We start from the raw sequence: 13590 nt of genomic DNA, 5'->3' as shown, positions 1-13590 counted from the left end.
AAAAATGTTATATAAACATAGGTCCGAAAACGCTTCGTTAGCGAGTTACAGCTTAGCGAAAGATTTCGCCTGAATTCCTGGGTAAAGTATAATACATTACTAGCTGTAAAGAAATACCGTACGGTATTTAGTTAAAATAAAAACAAAAACACAAAATGTTTGTTCCTTAATTGATGAGATAAAATTGAGAAAACAAGATTAACTGTTTTAAATAAATTTGTTTGTAAATAAAAATATCATGTTTTATTACGTTGTATTTTTTTTTTTTTAAATAAAAATTTACATCAAATGTTCGAAAAATAAATGAAAGCAAACATTTTCCCATTATTGTTTACTAATCATCGAAATGCAGTTTTTTGTTTTTATTAATTTCTAAGTTGGTAACGCACGAATAACAGCTGATCAACAATGGTATTCTGTACTGTTACGTTTAGAACTGTGTATTAGTGGTGTTTTGCAAGCTACAGCAGGAGATCGGGTTCTGTGAATCGTGTTATTAAATGCAATTTTTCTGTGAGTTATAATTCGATTGTTTTATTCAGCGAAAAAAATGCCTTACTTATTTACATCAGAGGAATACGCTGATATGGTTTTTATTTTGGGTTACTGTAATGGTAATGCTAGAGCTGCTGTAGAAGAATATGAACTACGTTACCCTAAATAGGAGGATTCCAGATACCAAAACAATTTCAGGAACTTTTCGTACTCTTCGGGAAACAGGATCACTACCAAGTACTAGAACCAATTATGAACGAGCTGTCCAACTTGATGATGATATTGTTATTAATGCTGTTCATCGCAGTCCAGGTGTAAGTACACGACGTATTTCTAGGCGGATAGGAGTTTCCGCAGTCAATTTTCAACGGTGTGGGAGGTCACTTAATCGAAACAAAGTTTATCCGTTTCATAAACAAAAGGTTCAAACATCTACAGCTAGGGGATGGTCCGCTTCGCTTGGGGTTTTGCAACTTTTTGAATATTAATAATCAACTCTACAAGCGTATTTCGTTTACGTATGAGGCACAATTTACTCGGGATGGTGTCAATAACTTGCACAATGAACACTCATGGGCAGAATAAAATCCACATGAGGTAGTGGAACAGAACTTTCAACACCGATTTAGCGTCAATGTCTGGTGTGGCCTTTTGCACAATCGGCTGATTGGACCTTTTCATATTACCTGGACGCCTAAATGCTGAGTTATATTTGCTTTTCTTTCAAGAAGAGTTGCCGCAGCTGTTAGAGAATGTTTCCTTTACATCTCAGACAAAATTTTGTACTTCCAGCATGACGGAGCACCTCCCCACTTTTCAAGTGCCGTTTCTGCTTACTTAAATCATCAATTTCCTGGACACTGGATTGGTCGTGGAGGGCCTCACCCTTGGCCACCAAGATCACCAGATCTATCTCCATTGGATTATTGCATCTGGGGATGATTGGATGAAAACATTGTATACAAGACAAAAGTGAATTCTCGTGATGAATTAATTTGCCCGTATTATGGATTCGGCTGTGCAGATACAGGGAAGTCCTGAAAAATTAAGAAACGCAACAAAAGCAATACACAAAACGTGCTGCAAAATGTATTGATAATGATGGCCTCATTTTCGAACATCTATTAAAAAAAGGTGCTTGCATACGGTTTGGCCCAACCTGATTAATTTTGCTTAAAACTAGTAATGTATTATACTGAAATAAAATCGATTTTTTGGTACTTATTTCTGTTTTATTTTAGACTTTTGATTATATCAATTTTCTCAGAATTAAATTCTCTCTACAATTAATGTTTGTTAATTTTATGTATTTATTACCAATTTAACAAAGTTATTGTACATCAAACTTAAAAAAACGTTGTTTCGTGCCCCAATTGTTTGCATTTAACCCTGAATCCCTCAAAAAACTACTACAGGTACAGTTCTGAAACCTATTTTATTAGCTTTATATCAGGTACAAATACATAATAATCCACGATATTTCTTACTAATTTAACCTTTCCAAAAGTTCAGTATGGCTTTATTTTACTCTTTAAAATATTTAAATTTAAATCAGTATTAAAAAAAATACATAAATACAGAAGTATTATTTTAATAAATAATTTTTTATAATTTTTTTTAAATACAACTCACTACTTAACTCCTAACTGGACTAATTAGCAAAAACATATCGTACCGTGTAAACAAACAATATAAAATTACCAATTGGTCATTTTACAGTCAACTAACTTTATTAAGGCCATGTAAAATTAGTAAATATAAAAGTATTAAATATGAGTGGCGAAGGAAAAGGTGAGGGCGTAAGAGGAGACGGGGGTTTAGATTAGAAAATTACTTCCAACAGGTTTGCGATGGATATGATTAAAGTGTTATTGCTTGACCGTCCACAACATTCCTGGTAAACACGGCTGTAGTGTGTGTAAATGAGTTACATGGCTGTAGTGTGCAAATGAGTTATGGAAAGATACATGCCTTGGGCGCTTATAATCAGAACCATTGTTCAGTTAGCGAAAATTAGGCGTTAAGCAAAAATAAGTTATTAGTTGAAATTGGAGATAATATTCGTAATGGTGACAAGCCTGATTTAGCCAGAGTGATTAGTTTAACTAGGGATATGTTGTTCTCTAAGGACCCAAAGCTAAGGAACCACTTGTATTTAGTCCTAAAAGGACCCAAGCGACTGCTTCCGGAGGGACAGGAGCCACCCCATGTTGAGATTCCATGAGGAGTGAAAGCAGGGATAAATCTTTAGTCGTGACACATTGATAGAAGGGAGTAGTAGCACTTTTTCAGCCTCTAGGCAAAGCGAGCAGGCGCCAGGTCTCTGACTGCTAGCTGTGTTTTATCCACTGTAGTAAAAAAAAGCGAACAGGGGGCAGTCTACCCTTATGCCTTGGCTTTAGAACACAGCTTCAAGGGAGCTCCACACACTCCAGCAGTAATCCTCCGCAGAAGTGTATAAACCACCCTTCACATCAATATCTTACCATTTATCGTTAGTGGAACTCCGCTTCTGGAAATCCACTGGCTTTCTCTACATATGTGTGACACAAAAGTTTTGGTGTACCGTAACAATGTAAGTTCTACTGCAAGGTATAAAACCATCCTGAAGTGATACCTTTTTAGGGCTATCGTTTGTGAGTATAATCCTAGCGGGTTATCTTGAAAGGAAGATTAATATAATGATTTCTTCATCAAAAGTCCTTGTGATTTGACCATTGACGTACCGTGGTATAGGTTATGAGGCTTCTAATGATCATATTATCGCGGGTAGTGTTTGGAAGATATGATGACTTTTATCATTAACTTTTATATATATATATATTATATATATATATATATATATATATATATATATACCAATAATAATATATATATATACAGGGGTGATTCATGGAAGTTCTCCCCCCACTTCTACAGCACATTGTACTAGTAAAAATAATGAAAAAATGTTATATAAACATAGGTCCGAAAACGCTTCGTTAGCGAGTTACAGCTAGCGAAAGATATTTCGCCTGAATTCCTGGGGTAAAGAGTAAAATAAGCCATACTGAACTTTTGGAAAGGTTAATTAGTAAGAAATATCGTGGATTATTATGTATTTGTACCTGATAAAGCTAATAAAATAGGTTTCAGAACTGTACCTGTAGTAGTTTTTGAGGGATTCAGGGTTAAATGCAAACAATTGGGGCACGAAAACAACGTTTTTTTTAAGTTTGATGTACAATAACTTTGTTAAATTGGTAATAAATACATAAAATTAACAAACATTAATTGTAGAGAATTTAATTCTGAGAAAATTGATATAATCAAAGTCTAAAATAAAACAGAAATAAGTACCAAAAAATCGATTTTATTCAGTATAATACATTACTAGTTTTAAGCAAAAAATTAATCAGGTTGGGCCAACCGTTAAGCACCTTTTTTTAATAGATGTTCGAAAATGAGGCCATCATTATCAATACATTTTGCAGCACGTTTGTGTATTGCTTTTGTTGCGTTTCTTAATTTTTCAGGACTTCCCTGTATCTGCACAGCCGAATCCATAATACGGGCAATTAATTCATCACGAGAATTCACTTTTGTCTTGTATACAATGTTTTTCATCCATCCCCAGATGCAATAATCCAATGGAGATAGATCTGGTGATCTTGGTGGCCAAGGGTGAGGCCCTCCACGACCAATCCAGTGTCCAGGAAATTGATGATTTAAGTAAGCAGAAACGGCACTTGAAAAAGTGGGGAGGTGCTCCGTCATGCTGGAAAGTACAAATTTTGTCTGAGATGTAAAGGAAACATTCTCTAACAGCTGCGGCAACTCTTCTTGAAAGAAATGCAAATATAACTCAGCATTTAGGCGTCCAGGTAATATGAAAAAGGTCCAATCAGCCGATTGTGCAAAAGGCCACACCAACATTGACGCTAAATCGGTGTTGAAAGTTCTGTTCCACTACCTCATGTGGATTTTATTCTGCCCATGAGTGTTCATTGTGCAAGTTATTGACACCATCCCGAGTAAATTGTGCCTCATACGTAAACGAAATACGCTTGTAGAGTTGATTATTAATATTCAAAAAAGTTGCAAAACCCAAGCGAAGCGGACCATCCCTAGCTGTAGATGTTGAACCTTTTGTTTTATGAAACGGATAAACTTTGTTTCGATTAAGTGACCTCCACACCGTTGACTGCGAAACTCCTATCCGCCTAGAAATACGTCGTGTACTTACACCTGGACTGCGATGAAACAGCATTAATAACAATATCATCATCAAGTTGGACAGCTCGTTCATAATTGGTTCTAGTACTTGGTAGTGATCCTGTTTCCCGAAGAGTACGAAAAAGTTCCTGAAATTGTTTTGGTATCTGGAATCCTCCTATTAGGGTAACGTAGTTCATATTCTTCTACAGCAGCTCTAGCATTACCATTACAGTAACCCAAAATAAAAAACCATATCAGCGTATTCCTCTGATGTAAATAAGTAAGGCATTTTTTCGCTGAATAAACAATCGAATTTATAACTCACAGAAAAATTGCATTTAATAACACGATTCACAGAACCCGATCTCCTGCTGTAGCTTGCAAAACACCACTAATACACAGTTCTAACGTAACAGTACAGAATACCATTGTTGATCAGCTGTTATTCGTGCGTTACCAACTTAGAAATTAATAAAACAAAAAACTGCATTTCGATGATTAGTAAACAATAATGGGGAAAATGTTTGCTTCATTTATTTTCGAACATTTGATGTAAATTTTTATTTTAAAAAAAAAATACAACGTAATAAAACATGATATTTTTATTTACAAACAAATTTTATTTAACAGTTAATCTTGTTTTCTCAATTTATCTCATCATTAAGGAACAAACATTTTGTTTTTGTTTTATTTTAACTAAATACCGTACGGTATTTCTTTACAGCTAGTAATGTATTATACTTTACCCAGGAATTCAGGCGAAAATCTTTCGCTAGCTGTAACTCGCTAACGACGAAGCGTTTTCGGACCTATGTTTATAATAACATTTTTTCATTATTTTTACTAGTACAATGTGCTGTAGAAGTGGGGGGAGAACTTCATGAATCACCCTGTATATATATATTATTATTGGTATATATATATATATATATATATATATATATATATATATAAAAGTTAATGATAAAAGTCATCATATCTTCCAAACACTACCGCGATAATATGATCATTAGAAGCCTCATAACCTATACCACGGTACGTCAATGGTCAAATCACAAGGACTTTTGATGAAGAAATCATTATATTAATCTTCCTTTCAAGATAACCCGCTAGGATTATACTCACAAACGATAGCCTAAAAGGTATCACTTCAGGATGGTTTTATACCTTGCAGTAGAACTTACATTGTTACGGTACACCAAAACTTTTGTGTCACACATATGTAGAGAAGCCAGTGGATTTCCAGAAGCGGAGTTCCACTAACGATAAATGGTAAGATATTGATGTGAAGGGTGGTTTATACACTTCTGCGGAGGATTACTGCTGGAGTGTGTGGAGCTCCCTTGAAGCTGTGTTCTAGCCAAGGCATAAGGGTAGACTGCCCCCTGTTCGCTTTTTTTTACTACAGTGGATAAAACACAGCTAGCAGTCAGAGACCTGGCGCCTGCTCGCTTTGCCTAGAGGCTGAAAAAGTGCTACTACTCCCTTCTTTCAATGTGTCACGACTAAGATTTATCCTGCTTTCACTCCTCATGGAATCTCAACATGGGGTGGCTCCTGTCCCTCCGGAAGCAGTCGCTTGGGTCCTTTTAGGACTAAATACAATATGTGGTTCCTTAGCTTTGGGTCCTTAGAGAACAACATATCCCTAGTTAAACTAATCACTCTGGCTAAATCAGGCTTGTCACCATTACGAATATTATCTCCAATTTCAACTAATAACTTATTTTTGCTTAACGCCTAATTTCGCTAACTGAACAATTGAGCAAATATTCCCACAAATAATTCTGATTATAAGCGCCAAGGCATGTATCTTTCCATAACTCATTTGCACACTACAGCCATGTAACTCATTTACACACTACAGCCGTGTTTACCAGGAATGTTGTGGACGGTCAAGCAATAACAGTTTAATCATATCCATCGCAACCTGTTGGAAGTAATTTCTAATCTAAACCCCCGTCTCCTCTTACGCCCTCACCTTTCCTTCGCCACTCATATTTATTACTTATATTTACTAATTTACATGGCCTTAATAAAGTTAGTTGACTGTAAAATAACCCATTGACCAATTGGTTAATTTTATATTGTTTGTTTACACGTACGATATGTTTTTGCATAATTAGTCAGTTAGAGTTAAGTAGTGAGTTGTATTTAAAAAAAATTATAAAAATTATTTATTAAAATAATACTTCTGTATTTATGTAACTTTTTTTTAATACTGATTTAAATTTAAATATTTCAAAAAGCAAATTTGATGTATTTATTTACAATATACTTTTGATTCGAAATGTTTTACACATTAACAATTCATTAAATACTGCAATTTAATGATCCACCAAAAAGATTCTTTTATTATTTAAATATAAGAGAAACGGCGCAAGTAGACCTCCGAACAGACAACAGTAAGTGTGTAGTGAGTGACTGGATCACTCAGTGGTTGTCTAACAGAACTGTACCTGATAGACAATTAGGTAATAACAAGGCTATTATCTACAAGCAACTCCAAATGAGAGGAGGAAGAGAATAAAATATTCTATCTAAAAATTAAAGTGCTTTATAAAGTGTTTATTATTTTGGATTAAACAGCCGTATTGACTGTTAAAGACGAGTTATATAGGTGTGTATCCCTTGGGAATGCCATGGAGATACTGTATCTGCTACATTTATTAGTGTAAACGCTTGATACTGCCAATATCACGTCTGCAATATGATAATAGTCAAACAATAGAATGATCAATAATATTGAATCACGATTAGACTAAACTTAGTCATATTACTTTATATAATCTAAAATGCGTATATTTCTTTGTTTTATATATATATATATATATATATATATATATATATATATATATATATATACAATCGCTTCGCTATAGTACAATCTTAGAAGTCAATAAATTAATTCAGTTCGACATTATTGTTCAAAATCAATAAAAAACCAAGTTAAACTATGTGTATCGTGTTTGAGCAATGGCTGCTAGAGACGGGAAATACTGTTGTTTGTCAATAACCTATTACAAAATAACGTGTTGGAATTGCGTTCCATTAACCTGTTACTGTAGTAACATGTAAGTATACAAAAATTTAACTAACTCACTATAACCTAACATAGACTGTTAAACAACAAAATCATTTACAGATAACTTAAAATTTTCACTATACAACACAATAATTATTGGTTACTACGAACTCCTTATCTAATATTTGGTATCAGGTTATACATACGTACGTATAATAAATATAAAAAGATAATAATAATCTTTACAAGCGCTCACGTCACTATGGGGAAGGCCAGAAGTGCGGGGAAAGGCGCCACTGAAGCCCGCACTGATGATCAGGGGCAGTTGTGATTAGTATTTTCCCAACCTCAGATCATTCTCTGATCTCAGATCTAGGAAGTTATTTTAGGTCGGGAAAATATCAATATGAAATGCCCCTGGCCATTAGTGTGGGTTTCTTCTGGCAAAATAAGAAATACATCCCTCGAGATTGTACCCCAATAAAAGCTTAGATCACGTAAGCGCTTGGAAAGGTCATTTTTAACTTTGGTACTACTATTACATATTTACGATAACCTCATTGCTTGCACGAAATAGCCTCCGCTATTAATGCTTACCGAGTAACCTAAAACTAGAAAATCACTATTGGGAAACCAGCCCGGCTGTTACTGAAATAACAGTATTCCGGTAACACGTTACCACTGAATTACCTTTTTCTGACACTAATACTGCCCATTTGTAATGGTAGCATGTACAATGGTTATGTAAAATTGTTATTTACATGTTTTATTTGTGCCAGACACGTTTAAACTTAAAAATAGTAAAAAAAGGCAATTTTATACTGTTTCGTTTGTTATATCTTAAAATTAAAATAGCCCAGATAATTTTTTATTTATCGTAACATTATTACTTTTTATACTCAAAATTGAAATACCTATAACGCAGTTTGGTTCAAGAGTTATGTTGAGGAGTTACTCATGACCATCGATAATTCGCTATTATGGATCATTCAAGTATTGGACGCTCATTATTCTGCAGCCAGTATTACTCAGGTGATTTTCAATTAATAAATAGTCATCTGCGAGAACAAAAGGTAAAATTTATGTAATATGAAACGTGAAAAATATCGGAAATAATATATTTTTTAATAAACTTCATAACACCAAAACTCATGGTAATGAACATATTTGTTGTTATAGGAGACACCTTCCAAAGGTGCTAAGGAAGTATTTGATTCTCGTAAAAAAATCATTCTCGTATCATACACAATATTAATTCAATCCAGAATAACCACGAATATCCTTTCAGGTCTAAGTGTAACAAGAGGTTTCTCAGCTTCTGTTTTCTTAATATTGATCGTTATTAAATAAAGAACAAAGCAACGCAAAATGCTTTGCTTCACTTCGCTAGAATTTCAATGAACCCCTAATATGAGTCAGCAAACTATAGCACACAGTGAATTCCTATTACTGGTAAGACAAGGTCGGTACGCCACACCACGTACACCAGAGGACCAACAGGCTTCTCTGAGCTTATTTGCAAAACTTGGAGCCTACAGTTGAAATCTTTCTTGAGATATCTTCACAAAACTATATATCTATACTTGTGTGTATTAGGTTAGGCTTCAAAGCAGTGTTTAAATAATAGATGTTCACATGAACTAAGGGTACTACAACGAAAAAGTGCACTGAAATCAAAAACTTAACACCCACTTGTGTAACATTGACTTTCCTCTATATTATGTGTTCTATTAATTGTTTGGATAGGAACGCTATATGTGCCGCTATGTAAATGTAGAAATCTCATATGATTGCTCTCTCTTCTTTTTCATCATGGTTATCCACAAGACCAATGAAAATATAAACACTCAATCGAATCATCAAACTCAGTGTTGCCTATAAAGAAATGGACCTTTATTGCAAAATATCAAATCAGTTCTTTTCTGAGATATCGGGCAGACAGGCGAAAAGGCAATGTGTCCGGTTCCTAGAAGGATAGATTTCGCAGTCAATAAAAATTTCCAGTCTTGGTGCATAATATGTTTCAAAACATTTTCAATACATTTTTTTATACTGGTGGTGGATTACTGTAATAATGATACTGACTGATCACTACCAAGTGACAGCGTCAGCTTACAGACATTGCATTAGGAGGAAGGCGAATTGAAGGTAAACTAAACATTCACATTTATATTTACATTTACAGTACACACATAACTATCGGGTAAAAAACTATCTACTTTTTACTGATATGCCTTTGGCACCTAATCATAGTAGTTCCGGGATGAAATATTTTAATTAAATAATAGTTAATAATTGTTATAATTAAATAAGCTCAAGATCAAGGTACTCTGAAGTCTAATAGTTTCAGAAACAAAGAGTAAGCAGAGACCTATCCTCTAATAAAATAGTAGATTCACAATTTTAAATTTAACCACCACTAACTAGGACTATTGTCAAACAATACATTCTAGTTATCACGTCTGTAACTAAAAAAGAGGTACTTTTTAGCACTTGTAAATAAAACTGTAAATTTGAAAACTTGTAACTCGAAAACATCATTTGTGATCCTATTAAGACCATATTATTATACAACATAGGTACAGATCGGAATGTGTTTTTGAGTATTTAAATTTAGAATTATATAAACAGAAATTTTTCAGTAGTCCCACAAAGTGTCGTTTGTGCTTGTATGTTTGATTGTACGTGAGGCAAAGTTCTCTTCACATGAATTGTAACCAGAAAGGGAAATTTCGTGTCGAACATTTAGTATAAATCGTGAAGCCAAATAGTGCAGAATTATGCAAATGTAATGATATTTGAATGATATCGTAATACATCCTCAGTTTTTAGTTTTAGAAAATAACATTTTATCGAGTAATAATAGTTGTACGTGTATTAAAGTTTATGAATCTACAGTTGTTTTTTGTTCACTTTTAAACTCGGATATTTTAGAGAATATATTTATTAGTAGAGAATACTTTTTACTAGTATTACTTTTTATATAGTATACTTTTTATTAGAGAATAGGTTTCTGTGAAGCACCAGCTTTTGAAACTATTGGATTTATGAGTCACTTGATCACTACTCTCTTTTGTTTAAGCTTTTATTTTACGACAGAAGGGTTGTAACGGAAACTGAATTATTTCCGGACATTTGCCACCGTTCAGTAATGCAAGAAACGAAAGACTAGAACGTACTATTACTGATTTACTGTGGAATTTAACTATTGTAAATGTCAGGAAATAATGTTGAACTAATATTTTTATCCAAATATTGAGGATAATACTGTTTAGGAAGAAGCTTTTAATATATAAAATGCCATAAAATACATGAGATAAAAGTTGCACTTTCAACAATTTTCTAAAAAGGAGACAGGTTTTATAGTATAATCTCGAATGCTTCAGGCAAATGAATGAGCGTATTCATCATATACGCTCTGGAGAATTACGAAGTAAAGGGTCATAGTCGTTACGTACATTTTTGCAAAACATAATGAAGACACACTTAGTGATATTGCGTCTCATTACCTTCTGTGCGTTGGATGCTTGCTTCCTAACTCGGAGAATTAGAGCATTCGTCGTATTACATAACATATAAAGAAATATCAAAAATATCTTATGGTTACATGTTATAAAGAGTTAATTAAAAAGAAAAAACTGACTGTTGTAAAATAAACTGACTATTAATAATAATGATAAATAAAATATTTTCATTTCAGTTGTTTCCTTTGCAAAACCACGAAACGAATGTGTTCATTATAATGGTTTTACTGTTGATTTTAGACTGCACGTACAATAATTGTGCCCAATAAAATCTTTATAATTACTTCAATCTGAAATAAAAAATTAATATGTAAAAACATACAGACACGATAATCTAAGCATTTCCGATTCCCACGTAATTTTTCTTTTGCATACAACAACAATAACAATAAATCCCCCATAGGAACTTTAAAGGGTTCGTAAAAACCCGTATATACGTTCCTTAACCAGTATGAAGAACATATTTATATAACAAACACGGGAAGTCACTTACTCTGATATTTTCTTCATCTTGCAAGGGCCGTCAACATGTTTATTTCGCAAGAAATACTAAGCCAAAAGTAATGTTTAAAAAATATGCTAATTTGCTTGCATTAAATATTGATAGTGTAATCATTATTATTCACATTTTGCGGTACAATTCTTTTACAATAAAGTGAGGTTACACAACCACACAATAAAGTATTATTAAAATGTGTGTTTGGCAGTAATGTTTAATGTTTCTTGGATCACCCGAAAAACTATGGAACAAACTAAGTTACTTGATATGATTTAAACAAATAAAAATACTGATTTATACGTCCACCAACAATTGTTTTGCTCTGTCAAAGAAAATAAAATGCTACAATTAATTGAGTTAAAAATGTTGTATGGAAACGATCCGGCTACCATCAATTTTCTAAAAGTACTTTTCAAATAGTGTCTCGATTACTCGTATTGAAACAATAAATTAGATATATCCACGTCGCATAGCCTAGAAAGGGGGCTGCAATCAGTAGATTATTCAGAAAGAATATTCAGAGGGATTCTGATCACAGGGTGGCGTCTGCAATGAGTTACGCACTGTTACGCACAAACAAAACATTGAGACAAGGTCTCATCAAAAATACTTTTTCTTTTCGAGTACTTGAACGTGTAAGTATTGCACATTCACTATTGTATACCATCACTAAGCTGTTTCATTACACTAAAGTTTTAGCAAGGTTGTGTACAAAGTACTTTAAATAAACTACACAATATTTTAAAGTTTATATAATGACTATTTTCAGAGCTTCATATACTACACAAGTTAGTTTTCAGTTACACACCACGAAATTATGTATATAATATTTACCCAGCCAGTCTTTGGGACATATTATTATTGTTCCTATTAGTTTCATATCTATATACAACACAAAATTAATAAATAATCAAGTAAAGTCTAGTAAAGTCTATAGATATTTGTCGAACTGTTTTCAAATCAAGAACAAAAACTAGTAGGCGATAACTTAAGTGTCACATCTTTGCCCTCCCGATACTTCCTATCAGATCCCCCGTCCAGATAAATGTTACTGTGACCTCTCTAGGTTAGAAATATTTTAGACACATTTTTACTTCATGGATCATAGGAGAATATTTCACTTGTCAACAAACATAAGGGAAGTGATTCTGGATGTCTTCATGTAGAAGCTGGGTGTCAAAATCTAGATTAAGAACTTTTGCCGCTCAAATAGGGTTGGCTATGGTCCCACAGTTAGGTTACGAAGCAGAAAAGAAACCGCGTCTCATCTTGATAAAATTCACCAGCTACAGACAGCAGAGGGAATTTTACTTCCAAAAACATAATCAATGGAACCAAAGTAACAATACTGCTGCCAGAATGGAGGCGCTCAAAAGAGCCGCTGAAAAATTGGGGCCAGGAAATGCCTGAACTTTGGATGGCAGGGATATTTAGCTTGACAAGTATAAAAAAAGGAGAGTTGACACCTCGGTAGACATTCCTACCGTTAAAAACTCCATGCAAAAAACTTTTTAAATTTGATTGTAATATATATTATTTGTTTCATTTACTTTTTGAGTTTTATAAGCTTTGATTATGAACTATCTAGTTACAGATATATAAATTATTGAAGTGATTACTTCTTTTATGTACGTTATTTTATTTCGCGTTCCGGAACGTTACGCATGTTTATACTTTCTATATGCTTTCAAATTAGAATGACAGCTCAACAACTAGGCAAATGATGTCTATAATCAACTGTGACGAAGCGTACATATTATTGTTATTTGGATTCACGTGTAGTAAATATGTGTTTATTTCTTCTTCAGCTAATAATTGTAATGTAGGAAAACGAAGACAATTATTCCGGG

This window comes from Homalodisca vitripennis, chromosome 2 (assembly GCF_021130785.1).
Source record: "Homalodisca vitripennis isolate AUS2020 chromosome 2, UT_GWSS_2.1, whole genome shotgun sequence".
In the NCBI taxonomy this organism is placed as follows: Eukaryota; Metazoa; Arthropoda; class Insecta; order Hemiptera; family Cicadellidae; genus Homalodisca; species Homalodisca vitripennis.
The sequence above is the reverse complement of the archived record's forward strand: the minus strand, read 5'-3'. Positions refer to the sequence as shown.